Source organism: Lichenostomus cassidix, chromosome 6 (assembly GCF_008360975.1).
Source record: "Lichenostomus cassidix isolate B80296 chromosome 6, HeHo_3.0, whole genome shotgun sequence".
NCBI lineage: Eukaryota > Metazoa > Chordata > Aves > Passeriformes > Meliphagidae > Lichenostomus > Lichenostomus cassidix.
The window spans coordinates 25,055,194-25,081,711 of NC_139487.1; the positions used below are offsets into that span (position 1 = coordinate 25,055,194).

Below are 26,518 nucleotides of genomic sequence, written 5' to 3' on the forward strand. Positions count from 1 at the left end.
TTGCAGCCTGTGGGTATTCTGATACTCCTCTCATGATTTTTGGATACATTTTGTTTCTCTTACAAACCTCTTCAGATATGGAAGCCTCAAGGATTCCTACCTTGTCTCTCTTTTCTCGAGGAAGCTTTGTATCCACAACAGGTTGAAATAAAGGCTGAAATGAAAGAGAAAACACAAGGTTGCAGCACTGGTCATGGCCATTGGGTCATGGTTCAGCGGTATCCTGCTTATCTAGACCTAAATAGCAGCTCCATGGTGCAAGTACTGCCAGTTCTGTCTCTAGAGGGCTCTGCACAAGCTTCTTAGGCACCCCTGTTGCTATTACATTACTTGTATGCATCAGAAAATATTCATCCTCACCGTTCTGTCAGTTCCTGCATTGCTTATTTTGGAGGGCAGGACAGACACACAAAAAATCTGTACAGCTTGCTCAAGGTCATGGAGAAACCTGTGGCAGAAAATAGAATTTAAATACCCTTCCAATTATGGCTGCTTAGATATAAGTAATTCAATTCTAGAGTATGTACGAGTAAATATTGGAACTGGATAAATTATTCACAGCAAGTGTGCTATTCTGAATGCTTAGCTCCCATGCAGGTGATTTTCAGATTGTTATAAATATGTTTATTTTTCCAAAATGCTCAAGCAACAGTCTCATATGTAATATTTGCTGAGATGATTTTCTGTATTCACCATTCAGCAGTTATCTGCAACCTGAATTTTCCTGATGGCATCACTGATTTGATATTTTTGAATATTCTCAGTATTTCCAAGACAACTTATTTAAGCACAAACATGACCACATGTATTTTTGAGAACTGAGAACTTTTAATCATTCCATTGACATTATTGAAAAAGGAGGTCACTTGAATGAAATGTGTTTCACTGTTATGAAAAAGGGAGATACTCAATGACATCATAGCCAAATCATGAATTTTACTTAGTCACAACTGTTAAAATTTGCTGTCTGATATCCAGAATGCATTTATATTCTAATATTTTGCAACTCCCTTTGACAGAAATACAGTTAATTAGGCATGCTGAAAGGAGAACGTTAGCTACTTCAATATGCATTGCTTCTGTCACAGAATGTTCAAACAGTGGTGGTGAATCAATTTGAAAACTCCAAGTAGGCTGGTTGATATAAATTAAATTAAAAGCTCAAGGCTGCTTGATATGCACTTTTTCAGACGCTGGCTGAAATCCTGCTTAAAAATACCCTGCCAGACTCAGCTACAATTTAAAAAATCATCATATTTCAACTCCCATTTAACTGTCCTGAACATTTCTGTATTTGCTTTGCCATCATTGCTGATTACTGAGATGTCTGTGTACAAACAGAAGCTCCCCCTTCTATTAGCATTCTCCTGATTCATTCACTGACAAAACCTTCCTGTGGTATAAGATCATATTAATTTTTGCAATAATCACAGAAACATAGTGAAACAAAATTCTCCATTGTTGCTTCTGTTACTGGAATCCATCCTCTCATCCTGCTCCTCAGATAGCAAGAACTTTGGCCCTGAGCTTTGGCTTCCTGGTGAGGAGAAACTACAATGACAACTTCTCTTTGAATCCTGCTTCTGCAGGATCACCCCTGAACAGAGCACAGAGTTTCAAAATCAGAGGACAGCATGATCATGTTTTAAACTTTTCTGTAAAACAGAGATATTTGAAATTTTTGTGACTTTTTAAATGCTTTTAATAAATATCCATATTTTGCTGGATTCTGGTGTATTTTCACATGTAGGTTTAAACCCACTTCTGCAAGTCATCATTCAACTGCACCTCTTCTCAATGTGTATAATTTTCAGAACATCGCCAAGCCTGTGATGAAAAAATAGACTGAAGGGACCTTAAGAGGTCCCTTTTACTCAGAATGGGATTAGCAGTACATGTAGCATCCTTGACAGGAATGCATTAAATCTTTTTCTGTGTATGGAGACTACAAACTTTACAAGAGGCAGAATCAGATCTCTATTCTTACTGAGTGATTTTGGTTGTCTCACTCGAACTTTTCTCTTTTGCAGTTGTTTCATCCACATGGGTGGAGCAGACATTGTATTCCCTTTCCAAGAGTCTCTCATACACTTTGTGCATCCCACTATTATCTAGTCCAAGTTCACCCATCCCTTTGATGAGAACCTCTGGGACACACCAGATAAAAGTCACAAGGTCTGAATCTTCTACTTCTTCCCCATTCACAAAGTCTCTAGGCCAGTAAAGAGTGTTAAAGGAAATTAGGCTTGTCTGACACAACTTATTCCTGACAGCTCCATTTTTGCTACTCCTCACCACCTTGCTATCCCCAGATGTGAAACTATCTGAGTGATAAATAATGCAGTGCTCTCTGTTACTTGACATGTTTGTTGTGCACCATTATTTAAGAAAACCAGTTGTAACTTGAACTGGTCAAGTTTTTTTATGTTTTTCAGATCATAAATATTTATGAATTTTTTTATTGTAAAAATGTTTCAGTTTATTTTGCAAACTTGTAGCAAAACACAATTTTTACTTAAATTGTTTACATTTTTTGGCTCATCCTCAATTTCTTCCCTTCCTTCTCCATCAGATGAACAGATAAGAAAAAAGGGAAGCAAAATTATTAATACCATAAAAAATGGAAACTAATGAAGTTTGTTACGTAATTTTGGGGAACTATGAGTATGTTGGAGGGAGGCAGTATTTCTTTTTGCACGATATAACACTGGAATGAACTATCCTCTGCCTAGCCTCAGCTCATGCATATAAAACTTCTTTAACTCATTAATAAGAATAATTAGAACATCTGCTAAAGTTCCCTCTCACCTATATATTTATTATATTATGGAAATAATCCTCCCCGGTAAACCATGCATAATAATTCACAGTGATATGTGCACATCAAAACAAGTGCAACAATTACTCTCTGAAATCCTCTTTTTTTCACTTTTCCATTATAAAAATGGTATGATGTTTTTGTGAGTAAACATTGAATCATTAGACTGCATCAGCGCAATCTTAATTTGACGCTCGGGAATATTTTTTCATATTGTCCTAATCCTGTGATTGCATTTTTTTCTCTCATGAAAATCCTGTCTCATTCTGTTCAGAATGAATGGTGATCTTACATTTTCACAACCTGATATTACTTGGATTGTTGCCCATCCAGTTCTTGAGTTGTCCACTTTTAAAAAACTTATCCTTGATCAAATACCTTCCTGTAAACACCTGTTTCATCCATGAACCAAAGGACTTTTATGTCTCTTGCCCTTCTCCATCTGTTTGGCAAGTACTGCAGTTTAAAATTATCACTAACATGACTGAATACATATAAGAAATATCCTTACATAGCCTCAGTGTGTCTTACTACAATACAAATGCTAATAGAAAACAAGTTTTTCTCCTTTTTATTCCCCCGTGTCCCCTAAAGTGATAATGCTAATGCAGCAAGGGCAGCAGTGTGCTCAGCTCTCTGCTCAGCACAATGGAATCACCTGCGATTCTTTCACTGCAGCTGGTTTCCAGTCTGATTCCCATTTCCCACCAGGGCACAACAATAACCCACTGCACAGCAGGACTTGTCCAACAGAGATGGACAGACCACAGTATTTGCAGGAAGCATCTATTTCCTGGGACTTCAGTCAATGAAGCAACTCTAAAATAATACTGCAGTCCAAAATTCATATTCCCTGTGACGGCTTAACGTTAAAGCAGAGGGCAATTAGTGGGTGGGACACCAATGCACCTGTGCCTCGTTACTAACCCAGCAACACCTGTGTCTCATCACTGAGACAATAAAAGGCTCCACGTTAACAGAGAGCTTTAGTCCCGGCTGACCTGAGTTTGAGGTAAGAGAATTTAATTTTGAATGTGTTCAGTTTCTGAAGTGTCTCTGAAAAGCTTTTGGGTATTGTTTAAATTTAGGGAGGAAGTTTAGTGTCCTCTTTTGTTTTGGTTGGGTAGCTTGACTACAATTAAATAGTTATAGTTGTGAGCTATAAGTAGAAAGGTCTCTTAATATAGTTTGCTATTTTGTGCTTGTTAATGTCAGGGAAACCAAGATATTATTAATAAAGTAGGACACTAAGGCATCTTGCTTTATCTCCAAGGTAGGTTCAGGTTATGTTCTTGTTTCTTAGTCTGCCATAAAATTTCTAGTTAGGAGGAAAAAATCCTCACACATCCCTACACTTTGTTTGGTGGCATTAGCTTCCAAGCTTTGCACTTTTTTTATTGATTTCTCCTACGTTGTTGCCTGCTTCTCAAACAAAGGAGGAGTTGGCATGAGGCACTGCTGTACTCTCAGTGCATAGCCACTTGAATTAAGGCAATATAGATGCTAGGCATACACAGCCCAGTGTCCCTTTGGTCGTGCTTGTGATGCACAGACCTCCAAACCCTCGTTGGGGTAGTTAGATGAGACAGGAGGCAGCTGCGTGCCTCTCTTTGTTGGGGTGGGAGAAAGGACTGAAAACCACAGGACTGAGTGTGCTGTTAAACAGGCTGAGGTTCCAGGGGAGGCCTGAGCAGCTGTGACTGTGCTGCAGCTGGCTGGGGCTGCAGGAGCCTGGCGTGGAGCTGGGAGCAGGCTTGGGGCAGGTGCTGGCTGATACAGTGCCCACGTGAGCTGAGTTCTCCTTCTCTCTCTTGTCGTGTGTGCTGAGGAATCAAGCTCTAGTCTTTCTGTAGACATGTCAGGCTTTCAAAATTTCTTGTGTGTATATATGCCAGCTTTGATTCTGAAATAATTGTGTGACTTTGAGAACTAGATGGTCAAGAATAAGTTTGCCTTTATCCAGATCTATTTGTGTGATGTTTAAACAATATTATCATCATGTATTGCTGCAGTTCATATAACCTCCCTCTCCCTATAATATTGAAAATTTTGTGTTTTCCAATGTTATGTTGATGCATTTGAACTAAAATGTTTTCCACTGGGAATTTAAAACTTTTTGAAATACATGTCTGTAAAGTATTTGCAGACAGATTTTAAAAAATGTTTTTCTGAAGTTATTCAACTTTTTATTTATCTATAAGTTGACCTCCTAACTGTTCAATGAAATACTCCTTCTTTTAGTCTTAAATCAGTGCCTTTTTTGTGTGTGAAGCTGAATGCAAATGCTTGTTACTGTTTGTGTTGTGTTTGTGTTGTACTCCTCCCCATTACGGTGGCCTTTGGTATATTGAGCTGGCATATGTGAGACCTAACTAGGGCTTTTTTTTGTAATCACTCTTGCCACTTGTAAATTATTTGTGAAGCCTTTTTAAAAAATACCCAGTGTTTTAGGTAATAAATAGTTTTGCTGAAATTTGTTCAGTGGTTTTCTTTGGAAAACTAGACAAACTTTGCCTTTTGTCACAAGGTGTAAAAAGCTATCTTTTTATTGACTCAGATTCCAGGGTGAGTTTTAATTTCCCCAGAGAGAGAAAATATATTGATTAGATGGAAAATTTTGCAAAATGTTGATGTATCTGTGCCATCTGCTGAAATAGTTCAGAACATTGCAGACATTCCTTGTGAAACCTAGTGTATCATCATTTCTGTGGAGTTGCAACAACTTCTTTTACCTCAAAAGTGACTAAGACTGGTTTCCCAATGAAAACCCTGAACAGGAGAGCTCGTTATCGCTGCCAAGGAGTTTGGCTTGCTGAGGCTAAATCAGCTGTATTCATTTTTATAATACTGAACTCAGCCAGCAAGAAGACCTCAAATGAACAGAAGGTCAAGGAATCTCTCCTTTAACTGTCCCACCGCTCACTTTTTTGCAAAGTGAAGATAATACTTTTCTACCTTACAGGGCTTTGAGGTAAGCCCATACTCATATTCATGCCCCAGCCTGCTTAGGCACATGCATATGTTCCTGGCTGCTTATGCTTGCATGCCCACTGCTCTCTGGAGCTTGCCCTCATGAGGTAGCTACAGCTGAATTTAGGAAGTCTATAACCAAGATGAGCCTTTCTGTACATTTATACATTTATGGTTTTCTGGGTTTTTTTCCAGAGGCAAAATTTCAGAAATGCAGATAGAGCTAAAGAAAGTGCATCCATTTAGCAAACTGCCACTGCCAGGAGCAGGTGGCACTTGTATCAGGCTCTTGGCACTGGGGACCTGGCTTGTGTCAGCTGACAAAAGAGTAATGTCAGCTTAGTGCACAACTAGGGACCAGACAAGCCTGTGGTCACTATAGAGATACTCTTTTTGTCTCAGACTGGATCTTATGCAAACCTAATTAGTTCTCAGTGTGGAGTGGATATCTGTTCTGTTAAGTTTATTGTCATTCTGTTGGCAAGGCCTGATAATGGCTTGGTTTAACAGTGTATGGATGGCATTCATGTAATGGAGTGTAACTTGACTGGAATCTTGCCTTATCAGAGTGGCAGAAATAGCTGTGAAACTTTATTGACTGGTGAAACAGTGGGTCAGAAGCTCAGTGTGTAAAAATCAACACAGCTGGCTTGAGAGTCAGCAAACACCATCAGTTTATGTCAGCTATCTTGTTTCAGTTGTCTGAGAACTCTTTTAACATGATGGCTATGAACTTGGTTTTCCTAACATTTTTTTCACTGCATTCACAGTCGTAGTTCTTAAATGCCTGGAGTATTTTCTGAACTCATGGAAGTGAAATGATTATAAAAATATGTTAAATCTATGTAGAAATGGAGCTGCACATAAATTCAGAGCTGTATTTTGCATAACATCTGGGGTGACGGTGAAAGAAAAATGAAATATCTGAGACAAGTTGGAAAAGAAAAAGGTTTGGTATTTGCAAAGACCTCAAAGCCAAATTCATCAAAGCAGTTTGGTTTTTTCAAGAGAAATTTTCATTTAAATAAGAATATTTTCATTGTTTCATTCTCAAGAACTTTCTAGTGGAATAATGGTAAATTCCCTTTCAGTCAACATCATACAGAGTCATGCTGCTAATCACTCAAGGTTTCTTACCCATGAACAAAGTTAAATTTTTATCTTCAAATATAAAATTCTTTTTGTTAAGCACATTAGACCAATTTTATTCTTCTGGTTGTTTCACTGATTCATTAGAACAGCTTCTGTGTAGGACTTGCCTCACTTAATTATGGTTTGTGGTCTGTGACAATAGTAAGATGCTGCTACAAGCAACTGCATTAGGCAGCAGTGTTTATTTCTAGTCGTGTAAATAGAAACCAAAGGAATACAATAGCTCTGAAATGTCTTTCTTAATCATCAGCTATTAATCATATTGCATATAAGAAGTTGTCCTGCAAATCCAGAGAGATGCAAAGATCTCTGAGCATTTCAGATCTTTCAGTGGGCTTTAGGAGAAAACTTTGTTCTTCTGGATGATCTACTGCTTAATACTTTGACCATTTTAAAATTCATTTAATAGGTCCATATTTTTTCATTTAAATCTGATTGATTTCAACAAAGGCATTGGATGTCTAACCCTAGAAATGCAAATACTTTGTTATGAAAACATCTGTAAAAGAATTATCCATTAGATGCCTTTCTTGCCAGTAGTTTAATGTCAATTTCCAGGGGCTTTATAATTTAGAAAAACAAATATTGGCAGTTTCAGAACAATACTTAGCAGGTGATCCCTTTCAGTTCTTGAGAAGTGCTTTTGGTGGCTGAGATGACTTAGTTTCTGTAGTGGTCTGTGAATTCCTACAAGTACGGTCTTGGTCAGGGTGACAAAGGATTCCAAAATCATCTTTCACTTCAAAAACAATGTTGTAGGATATACAAACATCTTGTAATGTGTGAATGCATAACAGTTAAAGAATAATCCACATGACACAGTGCAAAAGGAATAGGTCAGGATGAGGGAGAGAAGTTCAGCTCCATGTAGATGAAAGGTGTGTGTTTCCCCAATCATTCCAATGCAGTCCTAAGCATATTAAAGTTAACATATACACCCTAACAGTGGTTCCCTATTCCTTGTTAAAATTAGTTTTTAAAAGCAACAGTGTAATGACTTAAACTCTTCTGCCAGAAAATACTACTGATTCAAATCCCCATTTAGAAGCTTGAAAAAGCTCTTTACTTGCAAAAAGGTCCCCGAACATGTAAGTACTCTCTAGTGTTCTGGAGTGAGCTCTTAAAATCTTTTTGTCGGTAATGACATCTACTTAATATATTAGGCTTTACAGAGGTCTTATTTATGGTGACAAATCAAAGTGCTGCCAGGGTGCTCATCTGCCATGGAACTAATTTGTCATGTCATCTGTTGTGAGAATGGGAAATGAAAAAGTCTTTCTTTAGTTATAGATCTGATCTGGGTGTGGAATAAAATGTATGGGCTGAGTTCTGCAGGAGAAATCCACTTGCAGGGAGGTATAGAGCTGTGCATAGGCAGATGTTTGTGAGTACTGAGTTTTCCACAGTTGACACCACAGCCCTGGGAGCTGGCAACAGGGCAGCTTCAAAGCTCTTCCAAGTCAGGTTTTATTACACAGAAGTACAAGGAAAATTTTCAGGAAAAAATCCCACAAATGCATCGGTCTTTAGTTTACATATAAAATAAAATGCTTGTAATCTCTTTTCCTATTGGATGGAGTGATCTGTAGATTTTTTTCTTTCTATACAAGCAAGGTCTGGATTGAATCTGTTATGTTCTCTTTAAGTATAATGAGCTCTATACAGTTATGTACCTAATACCCTCACAGAGTTCAGTTATCTCAGAACATCAGTGTCTTCCTTTAATATCTCTACAGCTTCAGAACCTGGAAATTCACTCTGGCTTTTCCCTAAATGGGTGCTGAATTTTTTAGTGTACTCAAATTTTTAATAAGCCCTTTCACATCATGTGATTCACGGAGGTGTTCTCTTCAGGCTTCATTTCTGCAAACTCTTGCAAGGACCCCTGTGGTACCCAGCTGGCAGAATGCTACATCCCTGGCAGTGGATGTGGCTCACATTTCCTCCCTGTGCAGCACAGAGCCAGCCCTCTGACATGCTGAAATAGAGGATACAACTGTACAAGGACTTAATTTGCATAGCAGAAAGGTGTGAAATGTAACATGATTTATTACCGTAGTGGAGGTGAACTTGGGGTGAGCTACACTCTACTAAAAGTACTGCTCTTTGTGCTTTAATATTCTACTTTTTCTTAAAAAGGACAACTTCCAGGGGAGAATGAAATGTGGAAGTCTGAGCTCAAATTCTTCATTTCAATCTTGCCACCATAGAAATTTGGGGAAAATCAATATTGTCTTCAAGCTGTAGGTTCTTACAACTTGAACATATAATTGAGGTATGCTAACCCTCATCAAGATGTTTGTTGCAAAGTGGAAAGATTACATTCAAACCCTCAAGCTTGGAAAGACTTGATGGCAAACCTTAGAGGCATAAACAGGATTTATGAAAATAATGTTATTACTTAAGAACATGGAATGTTTGGTGTGATGCCTTCTCTGTCACATCTGATAGACTGAAACTGGTCTGTCTATTACAACCCTTAAAGGAACCAATCAAATTACAAAATTTGAATTTTTACCTGGAAAGAAAAAAAGAAATGAACCAAGTAGCATTACTGCTGGAGTGTATTTAATCTTTGCAGGCAAGACAAACTAATTCTCCTTGAGCTTTCTGAGCATTTTAATTTCTTAATCCATTTTGTACATCTTCTGTATTTTGTTTGTTTGAAATCACTTGGCAGTTGAATCAAAGCCAGAAAAAGGATGTATTCTTTCATATGTGTAACTAATTAATAAAAGTAGTAAAATTCAGTATTTGAGGATGCCAAGCTATTTCAATGAGTTAAAAATTACTAAATTAATGAAAGACAAGTCTACCATGGATCATCTATTTAGAGATGACAAGCACAGATGAATGATTCTGGACTACTCATGTTGCTATGGCTTTTTGTCACATCAAGTCCACTAAAACTAAAGTCTAGCTCTTGTCCAAGATCTTTCCTATAGTGGCAATTACTTAACTTTTAGCAGGTATGAGTCATACTGTGTTGCAAAGTTGAGGAGTATTTCATATTGTATTATATCTGAAAACTTTCTGTGGAAAAGCTTGCAATTACTTCCATTTTAAGCGAGATTTTAAAGATTTTCATGGAATAACTGAAGAAATACCTGAATATGTCTTAATTGTGGGAAAATAACTTACATGATTTTAAAAAACCACAATTATTGCATTAGAGTTGAAAGCTTCACTTTATTTCAGCACTAACTTTCAAGGATTCAATCTAGTGTATAAAAGCCCTTGAGGTGGTTGGGCTTTTTTTTCTTCGCTTTGTTTAGTTTTGGGTGGTGGTGGTTGGTGTTTTAAAGTATTATGAGTACATTTATTGATGTATCACAGGAAGTCTTTATTTGCCATATGGAATTCTAGCTTCTACACGAGATAAATCATCATCTTGGCAGGTCCAGGTTTGGCTCCTTCCTTTTTCCTTTGGGAAGACACTATTATATTATGAAAGACACTTTTTTGCTATTGCTATTTTTTTTATTATTATTTTTTAAATTTTTTGCTCCCCAAGGAGCAGACCTAAGTGAATGTGAGGGGCAATAGCTCGGTTGCTCAGTGACAGGAGACAATATTTGCTATTAAATTTGAGCACATATTGGCCAACCGTTATGGTGCCTTAGGGAGGAATTTCAGCACTCAGCTGAAATTTCAGCTGGTTTGTAAATCTAGTAAAGTCAGAAGAGTCAGAAATGCATAAAGGTTGAGACTTCTCAGGATGGTTCCTTCCTTCCTTTCCGTCTGTTGTCTCAGTCCCTGTTGTGATAACAAATACAGTTACCCTAAAGGTGATGCATTGTTTTGGGTGTTTTAAGAATCACTTTGTCTAAGCAAAGTGCTTACCTATATAAACATCCCCCAATAGTTAATGGTGATGATGAGCTATGTCTATTCCTAAGTGAAAATTCTGAAGTCTAAAAGGGTGCTGTCCAAGAAGAGCATATGATGAAGCTGTTGACTCACAAAAAATTTTAGTTCAGATAAAAGCCACATAATGACAATGTTAATAATTCAATCTTAAGAAACAAATAGATAACAAAAAATTGATAAATACAGTAATTCCACATGAGAAACTGTTCTTTTGTGTAAGTGCAAGAAACGAGAGACAAATCTGGATACATATATTTCAGTTCCTACTTTATGATAATACAGTGAATTCAGTTTCCAAATCTAAAACACTATCATATCCATCAAATAAAATCTATTCTCTGATAATCTTCATGTTATGTATTAATGTCTATCAACTCTTCCTGCTGTCTTTTTTGTTCTCTTTGCAATCACATTATGTGGCAGGTATATAAATACTTTGATATCTGCGACTGAACATTTTAAGTGCTGTGTAAGCACCATCTATCCCCATCTATTCTACAGCCTGTCAAAGACTGCAGTGGAGAAAATTTACTGTCATCCAGTGTGGGGAAGTGACAGTGCTCTGTGAGCCCTACTGCTCTCAAATTGTTGGGGTTAAGAATTAGACCCTAGGATTAAGTGTTGTCTCAAAGAGGCTAAATTTGTGCACTCTAAACTAATTTAACAGAATACTAAGCCTTTGCTTATGAGTTTTGGAAGTTTAAAATCAGTGATCTGACTACTCTGGCAGAGGTGTTGCAGGATTGAAGTCATGTGTGTAAAAGCATCACTTGCATTCACTGCTGGATTACAATCAAACAAACTTGCTGTCTCTTTACAAAAGCAAGACAGCAACTATTAATCAATATAACTTCTCAATTTAGACAACTAAAACATTAGCAGGTGCTCTTGTGGTGGGGGGGAATGCCAAAATTACAACAGTTCTAAAAAAATCCTATTACATTCCTTAACAGGACAAATAAGTGCATTTGTTATTATGAATATAATAAGCTTCTCACAATATTTCTGTAGTATACTTTATAAATTGGCCTATAAAGGCTTTAAAACATTAATTTTTGTAGAACCTGGGACTATTATTCCCTCACAGGAGCAATCATCGAGATGCATAATCAGTAAACTGTCCATGGTGTCTTCAGGAGTGCTAGGAGCACATCTGAATATTTTGTTTTCCCTGTATTGAACCTTCATGTGGCTATTGGCTACCTTAGGCTGTCGATCACAGGCTTTGTCATAAAAATATCACTGCTTTTTCAAGATGAAATTAGTCCAACAGGATCAGCTTCACACCAAAGTAGACATAGGTGGTTTAGATTTGCGGCAATATCAGATTATTATTGATATATCGTGTCAGAAAAACCTTCTTACCATACTGGGTACCTCAACCAAACTAAAATCAAGTAGAAGTAGTTTAATTTCAGTTTTGACTCAAAGAAATATGTATTTCCTTTCTCCAGGGTTATAAAATCTGTGATATTAGAGTTATAAAGTGTATAGTGTCAAAACAGTGAGATAATGCCTCTAATAAAATAAGATGAAGAAAAAATTGCACCGAGTAACTTTCTTTCATGTTTGACCTGTATTTTCACTTTTTATTTTTCAGTCTTTTTCCTTCTCCTTTATTACATCAATTTTTCTCATAGATATTCACAAGCAGCACAGATAGCAGGCTCCTGAAGCAATGCACTTGGCAGACCCTGGGTTGAAATAGACACAATCTCTTTAAATATGAATTAAGCTTAACCAATAATTATGTCTGCCAACGTTGATAAGGTTCTGTTCCTAAAACTTCTGAAGAAGATATAATGTTGTTCCCTGTTCAAATGCACTCCAAAGCAAAATATTCTGCTTGTGTTTTTCATACTCTGTACAAGAAATCACCCTTGCTCACCAGGCCTGCTCTGGTCCTGGTGTTGCTCTGACCTTTACAGATATATTAATGTGTCAGACACAGGCAATTCAAGCAGTCCTGATGGAAATAATGTCTTAATAGAGGCTGACAAGTATTAAGGAAAGAAAAATATTTCCTTCAATTGTGAAAGATCAGTTGAGTTGATTTCACACACTAGAGAGGCATTGTTTATCCAGAATCATGTTGGCTTTTTTTCCATCCTGCCAGTTCCTGTAATAAATGCTACCTGCAAATCTCTCCTGTTGTGTTCTCTGATCACCAGTGCTCCCAGACCTACAACTGTGCAGTGTACCAGTGCAACAGTGTGTTCTAGAGCAGATGTGTCTGGTTTTGAATTAGACTCAAGGCCTTGGTTACTTTGCTTGTTTTAATGTTTTATTAGACAATGAAAAATTTAAAACCTCAGTCAAACAGGTAGGAATCAAAATTTGAGCTCTGAGGCTTTCTCACCTCTGTGTCTGAATGCAATTTGCAACAGAATACATGGAAATTGTTTTTTGTAACTGAATTTTTTTAGTTATTTTTTCTTGAAGGCAGTGGTGATTTGTTATTTTTTAATGTTCTGAATTGCTTTCAGTATTCTAACCATTACATGCTGATATTTTAAAGTGTTAAACAAGTAAATATTATGGCTGTTGGTTTTTGAGTGATTATTTATTTTGGGAATACTACAAATTCAACTCTCTTTAAGGAAAAAGAGGGACAAAACATCGTAATGTTGGTGACAATAATGTTTACTGCTGTAGGCTGGTTGAGAGAACAGAGTAAATATTTTCTTTTGCACGTTAATTTCAGTGTGTACTTGGATATTATTTGCATGGCACGTCAAACTAAATCAAATCTGTTTGAAGAGATGAGTGGAGAACCCTGCATTTAGTGATTTGTGTACCCTTTTGTGGATAACTGCATGACATTTGAAGGTTGGATCTCATGTTTAGAGATGGTGCTACAAATACTGATGAAAAGAGCAGTGTGGGTGAAATGTAGATGCATAACAACTCTAGAAATGGAGCTTGGCAGCAAGCAGGTAGAAAATAAACATTGGTGCTGACAGCTGGAGGACAGTAAATACCAGTAAATGAAATGAGGTGGCTCATAACAAATCTGGCATCATACTGGAGATAATTGAAAGAAATTGGACATTCCTGTAGGACTTTGTTTCGGCCCCATATAGAGGTGCCATGAAAAGAACATGGAAACAGTGGGTAGAGTGCCATCAAATGGACAATTTATGATGATGGACTTGGAAATTCCACATCATAATTCACCTGATAATTAAAATAAAGCCTAAAGGACAACATGGATACTTTCAGCTGTTGTGCCACTGCTGAAAATAGCGCATTTTCCACCATTATTTCTACTCCTCAGTTAAAATGTACATGTCAACATTTGACCTTGGATGCTTCATGTTTCAGCAGCTCTGAAGTGTGCCTATTCTATCCCTCACACTCAGTAGCACTTTAAATACACCACATTTGATTACAGCCAACCAATCTTCTGGGATGTACTGCAACGTGAGAAGTTAATGCAAAACCATGAGCAGTTGTTGGAAAATGTCAATTTTGAACTACTTTTTTTTTGAAAAAAGCAGTTTAATTGACTTCACATGAATAGTTTGAGAAATTCCTTCAAAACAGTCCTTTGAATGTACAATTGGATAAAGTCTGTGGAAATTGTTGGGTTTCCTGTAAGTTCTGTCAGGAGCACAGCAGGTTACGTCTGTGTTTGGAGTTCTTCAGTAAAGTCATTTTCTGCCATTTCCTATGGCAACTCTCCTGCACGTGACAACTGTGACAACTCTGCCTGTATTTGGTGTCAGGCAGGAGAGGGTCAGCCTTGCCTTGTTCACTTTCTCTTCCCTTTTTTCCTGTAATCTGCTACTCACATACAGAAAGGTGGGAGAAGAAAGTACATCCTTAATGTTCTTATTCTGATATCAGTGCAGAGTGAATAGGCTCTTCATGGGCCACTTCATTCTCAGCTGAATGTCTGAGTTTGAAAGTAAACACTTAGGAAAGTGTAGTCCTTTTGCAGGAAGGGAATAATGGATTGCAAGATGAATTGTGAACTGCATAATGCCTGCTGACTTGGGCATACACCATCCAGTGAGGAAGCAGTGGCATATGTAATGCTTTTCCTAATTAACTGTAATGGTGAAATTGTGACACACAATCATGTCATTTGATCAGTCACATGAGTTGTTCAGTATTTCATACTGGGTGTATGGAACAGGACATGTGTGTCTGTCACCTCCCAGCAGGGCACCTGAGGCTTTCAGGGTATGTTATGTGCTATTTTATGGTTGTCATAACACTTCGATCCTTTCCTCCAGCAGGAAGCAGCAAATCAAGTGGAGTATCTTTGTTTTGAAATTACGTGTTCTGGTGATTGATTTTTGTTCATAAGACCTTTACTTTGAAATATGTGCTAAGGAACTTGTGATCACTAAAATTGCATTGCACCTGAGGCAGGTGATAGATTCCTAAGCAGGTCATTTCCCATACTCGGACTGGCCTCATAAGAAACTTTGTCCTTCCTTACAAAGTATTTAATTTTCAGAGGGTGAGGGACAGCTTCTTTTGGCCATTACAGTAGAACTCTATTACATTTAACAGCTTATAAAATTTCAAATACTTCCTTAGCTGAGCACACATTGTAACAGCATTTGAATTAAACAAACTTCTTTTATTTGTCCATTAAGACTTCATCATTCTCCCATGCCAGTTTTCATGTAAAATCCATTATTTTGCTGGCTTGAGTTTTGGTTCTACAAATCACTGTGAAAACTCTGGTTTGCTTTCTTTTTTTTTCTATGTCTGACACAGAAATTTGGAATTACCATGGCTTTTACACCAACGCTGCATACATCTGAGGTGATTTGGCACAGCCCACTCCCATGAAAATCCTGGGCTTGCAGACTGATCTGATGTCCCAGAAGGTTTTTTTTTTCCTCTGGAGCTGAATGTGTGCTCCATTCTTGAGATATTAGTTGTAGAGCTAGTTCATCAGAGTGGATAAAGGGCCCTGGATTTTATTCCTTCATGTTTGTTTCCTGTACTCCAAATTAGAATGTTTCTTTTTGTACATTTTCTCACATTTATAGATGCCAAATGAGGTAGGTGGTGCTGTACCAGGAATGATGTCAGACATTAAATACTCAAAATATCAGGGGACAGTTGGTTTCTCCAGATTTAGTTTTTTCCTGATAAGCATGTAAACAAATGGCATCCTTATTCAACAGATCTTTCCTTCTGGGAAATTTATCTTTCAGAGAAGTAAAGTCATACAGCATTTAGGTTCTATATAAACCTCATTCAGTGTGGAAGATGAAAAATATTCCCCTAGTGCATTTCAGGAAAGGTGAAGTGCACATTTCACCTGCACGTGGTGAATTCAGTGTTAAATTTCCAGCAATTTCAGTCTCCCAGATGGGCTTAAAATTCTGATCACCAGTAAGATGAGCATCTTTTATATCAGGGGTAATACAGAAGGAAGAGACCAGAATAGAAGATAAACCTTAAATAAAATATGGCATGACATTTTCCAAGGTAATAGGAATTTTTATTCTTTTTCAAGCATATTATGTTATAAATTACCATTAATTTTTTAAGGTAAAACATTGTTTTTCTATTCTAAGTCTGTGCAAATGACATGGCATTTAAACAAACTGGATCTTTTTAGACTTCTTCTCATTGAGTGTTTCTTTGTTCAAAAGTGTGCATTGATTCTTCAGGTGCATAGGTTTGGAAAAGAAGAAATTTATTAGAGAAAGTGAGAACACAATATCGGGTTTGTTAAAAAATTTTCAAAGGAAACGTAACTGAAAAGCCGTGAGACCTCTCAACTTTGTTGTAGTACTTGAGCATACTTAAAACTATGGCATGACTTGAAAATAGAGATGCAAAACTTGTACAAAAAAGTTTTGGTGGAAAAAAATATAGCTGAAGTGTTAACAACACTGAAAGCTCATTTCTGGAACATAAAACCATTGCTGGGACATTTAACTTATTTCCCTGTTGTTCAGTGAAGTGTTGCTTGCTTTCCCACTGTGAGCACATCGTGTTCAATCCGTAATGCAAATAGATTCAGTTCCAATTCATTTCATCTCCATGTTTTACTTGTTTGTGTCCCACAGAGCCATTCTTTTGAAGCCAGGTATCTGCTCATGCCTTTTTTTTGTGTTTGTTTGTTTTTGTGTATTCGTTGCTCTGCTGTACAACCTAGCAACACATTTTATCTGACAATAAGGTGCATTTGAATACGTGGCTGTTTCTCTGGAATAATAATGGTCAGCTGCCATTAAAACTGGCAACATGACTGTCTGTGTCACATAATCTGTATTATTTTATTGTAAGACACTCATTATTTCTGACCTTTTAATATGGCTTTGCAAATCAGACACTGGTAAATTTTAAAAATGCCTATTTAAAAATCCCTCCAGGTTATCTACATTTATGCTATAGATGACTGCCTAGCATATATATTTTTCACTGTTTGTCATATAAAGGGATTTCTTTCAAGGCTATGCATGTAGATGCAGACTAGGATTGCTTTCAAAATTAGCTGAGTGTCATTGTCCTGAGTTACACTTAGTATTGATGAATTCTTTCACAGGGAAACAAGTAGGACCTGTCACAAATGTCTGCAGAAATGTTCCCTACTTGTTTTTGAAGACAACTGAATGTCAGAAACCCTCTAAACATTTTCCTACTCTTTTCAGTAACTTTTTCTATTCTTGGTGGGATGCTACAGAGGAATAGTTTGTGCAGTTCCTTTCTTCATATTCCTCTAGCTACTGGCAGTATGAGCCATTTGTTATTGGTTGCAGGTATTTACACATTTGCTGAATATCACTAGATCTAGAGAGTTGCTAAACACTCCACAGAAAATTCCCTTTTGCTGTAAGTTCATTTTCCAACTATTTTTAAGGCATGTGGGCTTTCAGGACATTGAGGTGATGACTGATGGATTTCCAGCCTTCATATGCAAGTTCAGGTTAGATATTGATTATTTAATTTAAAAGTGTTATATAAACATGTATGTTCAAGTTGAGGATTCTGGCAAGAGAGTCTTAATATTAGCCTGATGTTCATTTTCTTCCAAACCAGGATTCTCTCTCAGACTTTAGCTCTCTATTAATCAGTGTTTTTACTGGAACCTCTTTATCTTACAAACTACAGCATGTAGTTAAGTCCTTGTAGAATAGTATCTTGAATAAGAAATTATAAAGACAATTTATTAGGGATGTTGAGAATTCTGCTCTGAAGAGGAGATGGACCATTTTATCCCATGATATCAGAACTCATGAACTGAGTGCTGATTGAATGAAAACCCCCAAACCTTTGTATTCTTCCTTTCAATGTTTAATTTCCAGGAAGAACTATTTACATGAATGCTAGTTAAAATTAAATTCTCAATTCACAAACTGGGACTTCTAAATCACGTAGGAAAGGCTTTCTAAGACCTCTCTACAGGACCCCAGTGCACAGGCAGTTACATGAGCCAGCTTAGAGAGAGACCAAGCTCCTTGCAACCAGACCCATACCCACAGAAGTAATTATTTAGTCTGATTCTGATAAGAGAAAATTAAATGTAAATGTTGTACCTAACCAGTGAATGGTGCAGCAGCCTGAATTTTCTAATCAGGAGGTCTCAGGGCTGGGGAGAAAACATAGAGGCAAAGGAGGAAGTTTAAACTTGTTCTGAGGTTTCCAACCTTTCCTCTTTTATCTGTCACTTACCTCTTTTTGCTATGACTACCTGAAATATTGAAAAACTCAGTGGTTCCTCTAGATTTTTCTTCTGTTTCTAAGAATCACATTAAATTAATACCTCCAGGTTAATGGAGGAGCTGAAGTGAAATATCAAAATAACAATGTAGTGTTCACACTTATTTTGAGCATTAAACATTAAAATTCAAAAATTATTCAGCTTACACAAATCAACTAAAATAAAATCTATTCTGTTTTTAGGCATGGCCACTGAGAAATGTGCTTTCCTTTGAATAGCTTTTGGATATTAGTATATCATATTTAATAGAGATATTATTAATACCTATATTTAACATAAGTTAAATTTATTTTCATGGGAAATTGGACTCTATTTTTTTCTAAACATTGCAAAGAAAGTTGAATTTTATGAACACTTTGCATAACCCAACCTTTTCCAGGCAGAGATAAAGAATTAATTTCCACAACAAAGTAATTAGACTCTAAAATTATTCACTGAAATCTTTGAAAAAGCCATTAATTTTAAATAAAGTTCTTTAATAATGCACAGATAATATTTTGGGGATGCATGGGAGTGGCTGGAGACACTATTTGATGTCAGAATGTCTTCTCTTGTTTTCACCATTTTTTCACCATGTTTTCTCTTGTTCTCACCATTTTTGTCTCTGTGTTTTCATGGACATCAGTAGATGTGAGATCAGGTAATGAAAGAGGTCTCTAGTAACAAGAGGGAGCTTGCTTGTCCTGCCTCTTTGAATTCTGAAAAGCAGGATGTACTGACCATTGGGAAGTGTCAGCTAAATTAGAACAGAACAGTATAACAGAAATCTGAGAAGCCATCTAAATTAATTTATTTGTTAAGACAAAAATTGAACTTGTCAATTTAAACAGGCCCCTGCATGAGCCCTGAATGTCTCTGAAATATTTAAGCTTGTTCTTAAAGATTCTCTTATTTCTCTGGCAAAATTAAGCCCTGTAGAAGTTCAGCAGTTATGCAATTAATATGTTAATCTGAAGGTTTAAGGAATAAACAAGAAGTTTATCTAGCTAGGAAGAATAAATTATTCTTGAAGCAGGAAGCAGATGGGCACTTGATTAGCTCTAACAAAACATCTTATTTCCATGGACTTCAACTGCAGCAAATTAGGCTTTGAGTAAATGAGGTGTCCAAAAGCCAGTAAAGAGAACGTTATTAAGTTTGTTCCTATTTTTAGAAGATGACATGGGAAAATGTCAGTAAAACAATAAAGGATGTAACTAAATAAATACCATTTTTCTATCTGTGTGGAAAAAGGAAAGGCAGGCAGATGGGAGAAGAGAGGTACACAAATTAAAAAGCTAAGCTGATATCCATGAGTAATAATGCATTTACACGATGCTTTCATTAGCCATTGTCCATCTGTAAAGCAGTAAATGTTCACTGGTAAAAGATATCCAGATCTTAAGTGTTGTAGGAGAGGAGTAAAACATTTTGGGCTCAATTGATGGAAAATTCCAGGGAATAAAGATTTAATGAGCTAGCTGGTTTTGTTAAAAGGATACTTGAGATTGTAGAGTAAAATTAGAAGTAAAAATTCTTCCCTTTGTATTCGTAAGTTGTAATGATTGAACTAAAGCTGATAAAGGTATCGTTTAACCTGAGTATTGCAAAGTGACTAGAAATCAAAGGGTACTGCAAAGATTTTAAAGGCAGTGCATGATTCTCAGTGCTCTTAACCATGCTTAAGTTTCTCCACATTGGAAATGTATCACTGGGGACATGATTAGCAATAAAACCAACACTTCATCAGGTGTTTGAAGGAGGCTATAATAACATATTAGAAACAGCCTTTCAATTGCTGTCTGAGTGGGGATAGGTTTTCACTTTGCGTGGCTCAAACATTATGAAGCAAATGGAGACTGACCACAGTTCTCTTCTGAATCCTCCTAACACCACATGCCCTGCAGGCACTATTGAGAGAATATAGCTTTGTTTTCCAAAACTGCTCATTTATGCATACACTCCTCTCTGACTCTGTAACTAAACAGCAAAAGACAGCCTAAATATGTAAAATGCCACTAAGAGCTGAATGATAGCTTCACCTTTTGGATTGTATCTCCAGCCACTGTAGATGAAAAGCAATCTTTTATTGAGAAGCTTCTATGGAGTCTAATAAAACCTGCATGAAATTTTAAGCTGTAACAATTCCAATTTCCCTTCTCTGGCAGATTGATGAAGATAATTTTTCTTTCTTTTGTAGGTATCTTGCTTAAATTCTTCCTGACTACCTGTATAAAGTTGCTCTTAAAAAGAAATCAAATACTATTATTTGCATATAAAAGCTAGTAGAAAATACAGATAAAACTAATTTCTCATGCACAGTCTCAAGTATTTAATTATTTAGAGGTCAAGTCTAAGTACTACCAAGTACTGGAAAATGAGAACAGCATTTGGCCAGGAATTTCAGTGAAATCTGAAAAAGTGTGGTTTCAAGGATTAAAATGTAGTACCTTTAAAATTTATTATGAAGTCCTCCAATTTATCTTATTCTTCCCTATTCTTCACCTTTCCCTGTCCCTCAAGAAGGTACTTAAACTTCCCTGCCTACATTCAGATATGAATTTTTTTCTCATCTGGCTGAGTGTGCTCATGAATAAGTAGCTTCAATAGAGTGAATTGTGTGCTTTTGTCTGGGTATAAAATGCCTGTACAGCGCCAGAGCTAAAAAAGAAGCTGTGGAGTAGATGCTTTTCATATTGTTTGTCTTTAGTGAGAGCTGCTATGAGGGTGTGAATGTGATAATGACTTTTCCCAAAATCTGTGGTAAGAGATCTCAGAAAACAAGCCATTCTTTTTATTATTATTTCAAGAATGATTTAATTGCTGTTATTGGATTTTTCTTTAATTTTTCTGTTTTATTGGTAAAGCTTAGGTAAAGAAACACACTCTTCAAAATGGACCAGGCTTCTCTTTAAGTGCTTTTAGACCATATTCATCATATCATCATCTTTATTATCACAATTCTATTCTTGTCAGTCCTTGTTATTCTTAAAAAATTCATTTAGTTCGGAGTTTTCCTTTTTTTTTTTTTTTTTGCCTCCGTATTCTGTCAAATTTCTAATTACTGTATCTCTTCCAAACAGTGCAAGCTGGATGAAAGTTTTCATTAATAGCTGTTAGGAAAGTGGTTGCAAGATCCAAATTGTTTTGTATTCCTTTCTCACCTTTTATGAAGTGTATTTATGTTCAGTGTAAGTAGTGAAGATCCAAGTGAAAGGAACTATGGAAATTTTGCAATGTGGTAACACCTTCATTCCTCATGCAACCATTCATGAATCTCTGTTTGAAAGCAGTAAATGAAACACCTCTAAGTCAATGATTAGAAATTCATAGGTTTTTAAGATGTCATTAGTGGTTTTTAGCACACCTTTCCTGGTGAACGGTAGAAGAAAAACATGGCAAAACAGAATTAATCCCTGGTCCTCGTTCATATCAGTCCAAAGTGGACTGGTTCACTTTGAATCAGTGTTAGAAGAAATTATTCCATCTTCCACAGGAATTATTCACAGCTTCATCATGCAGCCCTGAACACTGTAGACAGCTTCAGGAGACTAATGGCTTTCTGTTTGTTTCCCTACAGAAAGGGGAAATGACTGCTTTGTACAAGAGGAGTTCCTCTGTGTCTCACATGCTGCTATGCAGCCCTCAATAGTTTGGGGTATGATGCATATTGTAAAAGGTGATATGTCTGGCACTTACTTTGTTTTCAAAATGAGCTTCTATCTCCCAGAGAAAGGAAGCATTTGAAAGTTCTAAAAGCAGTTGTTTTCATTAAAGTGAGATTTATGAATGGTTCAGGGTGTGGATTTTGAGGTCCTGTTTTCACTATAATACTGTATTATATTATTTTGAATACTAACTGTGCTGTAGTCCTGTATTTTCAGACAGGTTTGTCAAAAACTAAAATAAACTTTTTGTTATAATCCTAACAATATATTAGGGTAAATTAAGATTAAGAGGTAGAAGTGGAAAAGCTTACTGTGTCCCTTCCTTCTCTCCCTACCCAGAGAGAGGAGGGAGAAGATGCAGGGATCCCAGGGGCATCAGAGATGCCTGGTTCCTCTGAGATGGTTGTTTTGTGATGATTACTGTGTTGGATTTCCATGGTGCAAGGGTGCAACCTGAAGCCACCAGTAATCTATAGGTAGCATTGACAGAGGTAATGTGGAGGAAGCTTTTTGTCACTACTTAGGAGAAGAGTTTTGATTTATGATACAGGTGATGTTTGTGGTACTGTGCTGGTGCTGGCTCTCTGAATTCTGACCTGCAAATTGGGATGAAAACTGAAAGGGGGACAAATGATGTTTGCCATTGTGTGGATATTTTATGCTTGGATTAGTGTTACTTTTTAGCTGTTCCACATTTCTGCTAGGGGTGCACTATTTGCCTTTTCTTGCCAGGTCTTTTTCTTCCTGAATAAAGGCTTCTTTAATGAACTAGGTTTTGCAGTGTGTAAGGGGAAGGGAGATAACATTGTTCACTAAATTAGTGGACCTCTGGTTCAGGATTGGTGAAATTGCCAAGCTTTGCAGAAAGGTAATTCAAAGTTTCAAGATCTTTGATTAAAACAGAAAATTTTGAACCCTCAGTTTTGTTAAATGGAAGAATATGACTCCAAAATATGTGTTTTTTGCAGCTGAAATGATAAGCTGGAGCACCTCACTGCTTATGCCACTTGCTTTATATAAAGGTCTCACCTATTTTCAGTGTAAGTAGGGTCTTTCATAATTTGAACAACAGCTTAACTTACAAGTGCATATAGGAAAATGCATTTTTTAACTATATAGCAAAGAATGGAGATTTATGGGAGAGTTAACATCCTGTGAATTAGTTCAAATTATGATAGTGATGCAGTTTTTTCTTCATGCTTTGGACCTATTTTTGGATTACTGTTTCTTCAGAAAACAGAGAAATGTCTTTAGGTTCTTATGGTCTTATTCTTGAGACTTCTCTATTTTCTCTTTAATCCTTTAGCAATTAGATCTGCACTTAGTCTGCTCTACTGAGTAAACTTCCATATAGGTCAAATCATCAGTGAAGTAAGAACTATGGATTTTCAGCTACATAAAAAAAGGAATCCTCCTGAGTTTGTTTTGACCTTTCTCAAGTCTTACCTGCATGCATTTCTTCCAAACTTCCAGAACAGTACCTTTCAGTTGTATCTACCACCTTGCAAGGATTTGATCCCTTGGTTTATCTCCAACAAATTTTAATGTTTTCATCTAGCTTTGCTTTGGAAGGGAAAACGTATTTTTAAGCTTATTTGGGGAGGTTGTTGCACCCATAAAGAAGCTGAATTGGAGGATGTTTTAATTACTGCAGCACTACACCTTTTCTCCAGACAATTTTTAACTAAGTCTGGAGCCTTAACCAGAAGCTTCTCTTCCTGTGACTCCATGTGGCTGTTCCTTAAACACAACCAAAATGCAAGTCTAAAATTTCAACATCAGCATCTTTCTCTAGTTCGTTTAACCTAATTACCCTAATAATGGGATAACTGATGTTTCATTAGAAATGCATTTTCAGTCTCTGTAGGCCTTTTGATTTCTTCTACAATGTTGTATTTGTTGCCCTTCTTGGGAAAGGGGAGGTGTGCTTCCAGACATATATTCTTTTCTTGAACTGGAATTTTAATCCATCAGTTTGTGAATTCTGTAACTCGCTGTTGTAATTTATATGCAGCCATATTTGCAACTCTATGTAACAGAGCATTCTAACAATGTTAATATGTATCTAGGAAATTAAGATTTTGCTTAAAATAAAGCTGCAAGAACTTGAAAATCTTACCTGGCAAGGGAAACATCTTTGCTTTTAGAAACAAACTATAGTCCCATGCTCTGAGCTCAAACTGCTTGTAAGAACTAAAGTAAGCAGAGAAAGCTGATTGAAAAAGAAATGACATTTTAAATATGATTTAAGAATAAATATACTGTTTTCCTTGTCTATTCCCAGTCTCAGATTTAAAGAAAAAAATACTTCTGCTGGGAAATTCATGGATATTTGCAGTGCTGAGGCTTCCTATCCAGCAAAAGCAAGCTGTTAGTTTCTGTGTACACTTGGCAAGAGGGATGGCCATTCAAGATGGACTGAAGAAAGCAGCTTGATGCTATTTGGTTTTAAGCTAATCAGGTCACTAATGTATTAAAGCTGAGCTAAAACATGAGCTTACAACCTCCTTCTGCTCATCTTATGTGTGGGCAACAAATGACAAATCAGTTAGAGGAAGCTGGGCTGAGATTGGCACTGGGATATCTCATTCTTAGGTAAGCTCAGGAGACTTCAGAGCTTTGAGAACTCCTAAGCTGGGTTGATCTGCAAGGGGGTTTTTTCTTTCATCTTTGTCCTTCAATTGTTGCATTGACACAAATGATCAAAAATTTGACAGTACTGTGGAAGTCAACAGAGGGAAAGCTTTATATGTTCCCTTATGTTTTTTTGAACATTCCAAGATTCCACTAAAGAATCATTTAATCCCATGTTATTTATGAGAGAAGTGCTCTGAGGTACAGTGAGATATCTTGTTAGGTCAGGAAAAAATTATAGTCTCTGGAAGAGGCCATTTTCTCTAGTAAAAACACATGAGGATTGGGTGGCTGAATGTAGTTTTAGACAAAGTTTTTTTGGGACCTAACCCCTTCTAGTCACCTTAAGAATCAAAGGTGACAAGAGAGAAAAAGCAGTCACCATTCATAAGAATTTATCTAGAACTAGATTCAACTCTCATTTGGAATAAAATTGAATTTAAGTTTTACATATTTGTTTTCCGTGGGATCTTTTTGGGGTGTCTGCATCAATTTCTTCCTGTGCTTGTGCTTGGCCAGAGCTAGTTTAGGCAATCAGGGCAGGTAATTAAACTCAACAGAAATTTTACTACAGCAGCTCCCAGTGTAAGATGAAGCAGTGATAAAAGCAGTTCTGGTATCCCTAATATATTGGGCTGTAAATTGCAGTATAATGAGGAAAACCATCCTTTGAGAAGGGACTCAATTACTGTGTCAAGGTATCCCGTTCCCTTTAATTAATCAGACCACCTAGTTTCTCAAAAGAGCAAATAAATGAAAAATAATAATTTTAGACTTGAAACGCTCAAGATGAGGATTGTATTTTGTTTATAGCCTTCCTTTATTTTCTCACTGGGCTTCATGTGAAGTTTGTGATATACACAAAAATTAAGTTTTAAGGCACTATAAAAATAGATCCAAAGCAAACTGAGATCTGAACTGAAAGCTGATGGTATGTTTTGTATTTCCCTGTCATTATTATCAGGCTTCTTAACAAGAACAGGAGAGAGAGAATTTTCTTTCTAGCTGCCAAAAATTAAATATTTACTGTATTAGCCAGGAGAATAGTCAGCACACATCTATGCAACAAAAATGTTTTTCTCCACAAAATCACCTTTCTATGTGTACCTGAGCACAGTATTTAAAATGTATCTTACATATTTGGGAAAATATTTCTGGTTTGATTCCTTTTTCATTTACAGCTGGAAGCAAAGTAAACTGTTACATCAAATCCTTGTTTCAGGAATGATACTGTTCCTTTATTTTATAAGTTATCACCATGCAATCTCACCATGGTGCTGATATTTAATTATAGCTTAGAGTACTGAGTATTTTGAGTAATATTGTAAATAAAGATATTATTCATGATCTACTTCTTAGATCTGTATTGTATGTGCTTCCTATAAACTATTAAATCATAGTTATACCCCCTTATAAGAAACAGAGTTATACTAGGATATTTTGACTGAGTTGTATATTGCCATTATAAATTACAGTATTTACAGTAGATACAATTAATATTTCCAAAATTCGGGACAAGATACAACTGAAATACAAGACTAGTAAAACTAAGGTGACAATATATAATATATATTTGGTCTTATTTCCTCAATGGAAATGAATCGGCACAAGTGTAGTACTGAGGTGTATAAATGGACTCTGCATTTCTTTAGCTATGAACAGCCATCTTCACAACTTTTAAATCTTTACAGTGGTATTTCAGAAATTTAATTAGCTTCTGTAGCATCC

General features: G+C 36.5%; 1 long non-coding RNA gene across 1 annotated transcript in view; it reads left to right on the top strand.

Moving 5' to 3' along the window:
• The first annotated feature begins 3,763 nt into the window (after positions 1-3,763).
• LOC146435503 (uncharacterized) overlaps positions 3,764-26,518 on the top strand; it is a 50,614-nt gene continuing 27,859 nt past the window's right edge. Inside the window, exon 1 of the long non-coding RNA XR_014852973.1 lies at positions 3,764-3,830. This is a non-coding gene — a long non-coding RNA (uncharacterized LOC146435503). The remainder of the gene's footprint in view (positions 3,831-26,518) is intronic.